This window comes from Vicia villosa, linkage group LG2 (assembly GCF_029867415.1).
Source record: "Vicia villosa cultivar HV-30 ecotype Madison, WI linkage group LG2, Vvil1.0, whole genome shotgun sequence".
Classification (NCBI taxonomy): domain Eukaryota; kingdom Viridiplantae; phylum Streptophyta; class Magnoliopsida; order Fabales; family Fabaceae; genus Vicia; species Vicia villosa.
Genome location: NC_081181.1, coordinates 55,062,039 through 55,068,036, shown reverse-complemented (window position 1 = coordinate 55,068,036; position 5,998 = coordinate 55,062,039).

Here is a 5,998-nt window from a genome sequence, read left to right as displayed (position 1 = left end):
GACTTCCCAATAACTAATGGTGTGGATAGTCTCTTTCCCTTAAACGAAATTCTTTAAGAACAAGAAAGACCTTACGAACTTAGGGTAGGTAACTCCTAATTGCTTGCTCAAATCAAAACATTCAAAAATGCTTTTCACACCTCGCATTTCAAAACACTTTCAAAGACTACACTTTGTATACATTCACACGAGAATCATTACAAAGTTAAAGTTCTTTTACAAACTGTTTTTCTAAACACACACTACACTTTCAAAAATTTCAAACAAACAAGTGAGTTAAGAATTTAAGAGCCCGTAGATAACTACGGATGAAAAGGATGCTAACACCTTCCCTTTTCATAACTTACCCCCGAACTCAAAATCTTTTTAAAAGGTCTTTCCTGTTCTTTTATACCTTTCCTAAATTGGATAAAATAAAAGTCAATGGAGACTCTAGCTTACCGCAACATTGTTTTGCGAAATACAAAACAAAAGCCAGTTCTCCCACCGAGTTACATAGACATTCAGCTTTATTATGAAAAAATTTCAACTACATAATTGATTAGATCCTAAGGCTAATTGATTATGATAATGTTATTCATATAATTGGTGTGATGATTAGCATACTATAGGTGATGCATGTATTCATGATCATAATGGTGGATGACCCTGGAGGTGTTGGATCAGCGGTAGGTAATTCCCATTGTGTGGAATTAGTGAGTGGAAGTAGTTGTATCCTTGATGACGGTGGATCGGTGAGATGGGTGAATCCCATGATTGGTACCTTATGCATGTAGTTGCATTGCATTAGGTTGTATGAAGCGTTATAACATGATAGGAAGAATGTCCAATGTTATGATGTGGTGTGATTGAGTAACTGTTGTATTTGATGAATGATGATATATTCTGAATATATTTTGTGATTGGGTGAATAATATACTGTTGATGTTTTATTGTTTACAAGATGATAACATTTGTTAATTGTGAATTAGACTCAACCTTACTGTTGATTATTTTTTCATATTAAAGTGTAGCAGTTTATGCATGATGAGGATAGTTCATCGTGTCGGTGTCATGCTCTGGTCCTGTAACACCGGGGGAACGCTTATTTATTTTAGAGTTGTTTGATAACTCTTGACTTTATTTGTTGAATAATTTGGTTTGGTTTTGATGTGGTAATCTATTGGAGGTGATAACCTATGGTTTTAATTTATTATTCAACTTATGAATTACTTTCCATTGTATTAACATGTTTGGTAAAAGAATTAGATTATTGTGTTTCCTCGTGGTTATGCATGACATATGTGATTTTGGATTTTATATGACGAGTTATGACATCCTTGATACATGTTTACAATGAAATTCTTATATTAATTCTTGGGGTTTAAAACGGTGTTACAATAGTGGTATCAAAGAATAGTTGGTCGTTGTGACCAGAGTCTTAGTGTCATTATTCCCTTCTATACGACTAGTGTAAGGTTAACACTAACGATACTTTTGATTTTAATGGAAATTGTGTAGTGAATTAGAAGAACAATGGCTGAAAGAGGTGGAAGAAACGATGATGCCATTGCTGAGGCTCTAGGCATGATTTCTGGTGTGCTAGGAGGGAATGCCAATGGAGCTGGGATTGGTGCTAATAGGCAATTGGGGGGAATTTCAGAGGAACAATCCTCTGTTTTTCAAAGGCACTCACGATCCTGATGGTGCTCAAAAGTGGTTGAAGGAGATCGAAAGGATCTTCCGGGTGATTGATTGTGCAGAAAACCTGAAGGTGAGGTATGGTACGCACATGTTGTCTGAGGAAATTGGTGATTGGTGGGTTGCTAGTAGGGATGAACTGGAGGCTGCTTGCGTAGAAATTACTTGGGCTGTGTTCAGAAGAGAGTTTCTGAGGAGGTACTTTCCTGATGATGTTCGGGGAAGGAAAGCAATTGAGTTTTTGAGTTTGAAGCAGGGTAATAAGATTGTTCCAGAGTATGTTTCCATGTTTTTTGAGCTGGCGAAGTATTACATCCACTACAACAATGATGAGGCTAGTGAATTCTCGAAGTGTGTTAAATTTGAGAATGACCTTCGTGATGAGATCAAGAAAGGTATCAGATATTAGAGGATTCGTCGATTTGCTGACTTGGTGGATTGTAGTAGGATCTATGAATAGGATAATCTTAAGCTGAGGTCACTTCACTCTCGCGAGTTAGTGGATAAGAATGGAAAGAGGCCTATGGATAAGGGTAAGCCATACGGTAAGGGTAATTCAAGAGCTGGCGGTTGAAAGAAGCCTAGTGGGGGAGACTCTAGTCCTCCTGTTAGGTGCCATAAGTGCGATGAACCTGGACATCGTATCCATGAATGCAAGAGTGAATAGAAGAATTGCTATAGGTGTTGTAAGGCGGGTCATGTTATTGCTGATTGTAAAGGAAAGACTGTGACTTGCTTTAGTTGCGGAGAAGAAGGTCATATTTGTCCACAGTGTCCTAAGCCGAAGAAGAATCAAGCTGGTGGTAAAGTGTTTGCCTTGTCTTGGTCAGAGACAACTCCTGAGGATCGATTGATTAAAGGTATGGTTATTGATACTCCTGTGTCGGGTTCAGTGACTACTTCGTTTGCTTGTTTGAATTATCCAATCGATATTTTTGGTAGAGAGTTTGGAATGGACTTAGTATGCCTTCCATTGGAACAACTCAATGTTATTCTGGGAATGAATTGGTTTCAATTCAATTGTGTTCATATTAATTGTGTCACAAAGACGGTTATTTTTCCTGAAGACGTCAGTGTTGAGGACTTGACGATGACTGCTAGACAGGTGGATAAGGTGGTCAAGGACGGGGCTGCCGTGTTTATGTTGTTTGCATCTATGGAAATGAAAGGAAAAGTAGCGAGTAGTGAATTAACAGTGGTAGGTGACTTTCCGTAAGTCTTTCCAGAAGATGTGAGAGAGTTACCACTTGAGAGAAAGCTCGAGTTTGCTATTGAGTTGATTCTTGGAACTAGTCCTGTGTCGATGGCGCCTTATCGTATGTTGGCATCTGAGTTGACTGAATTAAAATGTCAATTAGAAGAATTACTTGAGAAGGAATTTATTCGTCCAAGTGTTTCACCGTGGGGTGCGTCGGTGTTGCTGGTGAAGAAGAATGAATGTTCTATGAGATTGTGTGTGGACTATAGACAGTTGAATAAAGTTACTATCAAGAACCGATATCCGTTGTCGAGGATTCATGATTTGATGGATCAACTGATTAGGGCTTGCGTATTCAGTAAGATTGATCTGAGGTCTGCGTATCATCAAATTCATGTGAAGGAGGACGATATTCAGAAGACTGCATATAAAAAGGTATGGTCATTACGAGTATACAGTAATGCCATTCAGAGTAACTAATGCACCTGGTGTTTTCATGGAATATATGAATAGGATCTTTCATCCTTATCTCGACAAGTTTGTGGTGGTGTTTATAGATGATATTCTGATATATTCCAAGAATGAAGAAGAGCATTTGGATCATCCTGGAGTTGTGTTTGAATTATTAAAAGAGAAGAAGCTTTATGCAAAGTTATCAAAGTGGGAATTATGGTTAAGTGAGGTAAGCTTTCTTGGCCATGTAATTTCCAAGAATGGTATTACCATAGATCCTACAAAAGTAGAAGCAATATCTCAGTGGGAAGCGCCAAAGTCGGTTTTTGAAATTCGTAGTTTTCAGGGTCTTGCGGGTTACTATAGAAAGTTCATTAAAGGCTTTTCAAAGTTAGCATTACCCTTAACTAAGTTGAATAGGAAGGGTCAAGCATTCATTTGGGATTCGAAATATGAAAAACGATTTCAAGAGTTGAAGAAGAGGTTGATTAGTGCTCCTATTCAGATTTTTCTGAATCCAGCGGAATCTTTTGTTGTTTATTGTGATGCTTCATTAATGGGATTAGGCAGTGTACAAATGCAGAATCAACAAGCAGTAGCTTATGTGTCGAGACAACTCAAAGTTCATGAAAGGAATTATCCGACTCATGATTTAGAGTTGGCAGCCGTGGTATTTGTGTTGAAATTATGGAGCCATTACATATACGGTTCGAGGTTTGAAGTATTCAGTGATCACAAGAGTCTAAAGTACCACTTGGATCAGAAAGAGCTTAATATGAGGCAAAGAAGATGGTTAGAGTTTCTCAAGGATTATGATTTTGGATTGAATTACCATCCGGGTAAAGAGAACATTGTTGCTGATGCTTTGAGTAGGAAGTCCTTACATATGTCCATGCTGATGGTGCGAGAATTGGATTTAATTTAACAATTCAGATATTTGAGTTTGGTATGTAAAAGTACTTTTGATAGTGTTAAATTGGGTATGTTAAAGCTGACTAGTGGTATCCTTGACGAGATTAGAGAAGTTCAGAAAACTGATGTGGAATTGGTTGATAAGTTGAATTTAATTAATCAAGGTAAAGGAGGTGAATTCAGAATTGACGAGAATGGTATAATGAGGTTTGGTGATCGAGTGTGTGTGTTCCTGACATCGCCGAACTGAGGAAGAGTATTCTTGAAGAAGCACATCGTAGTGGATTGAGTATTCATCCTGGTGCTGCCAAGATGTATCATGATTTGAAGAAGTTGTTTTGGTGGCCTAGAATGAAAAAGGAAATAACTCGGTTTATTTATTATTTTTTGACTTTCCAGAATTCGAAAATTGAGCATCAGAAACCGTATGGATTTATGCAACCGTTATTTATTCCGGAATGGAAGTGGAATAGTATATCTATGGATTTTGTTTCTGGTTTACCAAGGACAGTTAAGAATTGTGAAGCCATTTGGGTTATCGTGGATAGACTGACGAAATCTGCTCACTTTATACCGATGAGAATGGATTATCTGATGGAGAAGTTAGCTCAGTTGTATATTGAGAAGATTGTTAGTCGACATGGTATTCCTTCGAGTATCGTGTCAGATAGATATCCAAGGTTTACCTCAAAATTCTGGGAATAATTGCAGAAAGCTTTGGGTACTAAGTTGAGACTGAGTTCTGCTTATCATTCGCAGACTGGCGGTTAGACAGAATGAACGATTCAATCGTTGGAAGATTTGTTGCGTGCTTGTGTATTGGAAAAAGGAGGTGCTTGGGATAGTTATTTACCGTTGATTGAATTTACTTACAACAATAGTTATCATTCGAGTATTAATTCCATACCCCAAAATTTGCCCATCATATTTTAAGACATTTTGTTCAAGCAGTCTCCTCAAGCTCACATGATCTTCAACTGTTCAAGATTACACAAGAATTGGGCACACTTATCTGTCTCCTAAGCAAAAAGCCTACAACTAGGGTTTTGTTTCTTTTTAGGTAAATGGAACTTATGAATCCTCAAGTGAACTTCATGGTGTCTCATATGACTCAAATAATCCTCACACCAAGTTTCAAGCTCAGATTCACAAGATTGCTCTGTCAGAAGCTCAAATGATCAACTGTCGACTAGTTTGACCTGAAAGTCAACTGTGGTCAACATAGAGTCAAGTCTCCTGATATTTGGTCAACATCAACATTTTGAAGTTATATTCATCATTTCATCAAGGGTTGATCATGAATCATCAAGGAAAGCTCCAAAATCACCAAATCTCAAAGATCCCAAAATTAGGGTTTATAAGTAAAAGTCAACTAAACTTTGATTGTGAATAACTCTCACATGGTTCATTAGAAATTTCTCAATCAAAGCTCATTCTCAAGGAAATTCAATTCTCTACAACTTTGATGTTGGGACCAAGTTCAAGAATTGCACCATTTGGAAGATATGAGTCAAAACATTACAGGTCCTTTTGAGAGTCCACAAAAAGCTATCTTTTGTCGAAGCCAATATCATCAAGATAAAATCTTCAAATGCAAACAATGTTCCAAAGTGACGTGTAGAGGACATCATGGGATTTCCAAAAAGTCCTATAACATCTTCATATGACAAATATTGAGGGAGTTATGATTTTCTAAAGTTGGTCAATTTTGAGAAAATGTTCCTAGCACAAAGTGGTGAATTTTGATGTTTTGAA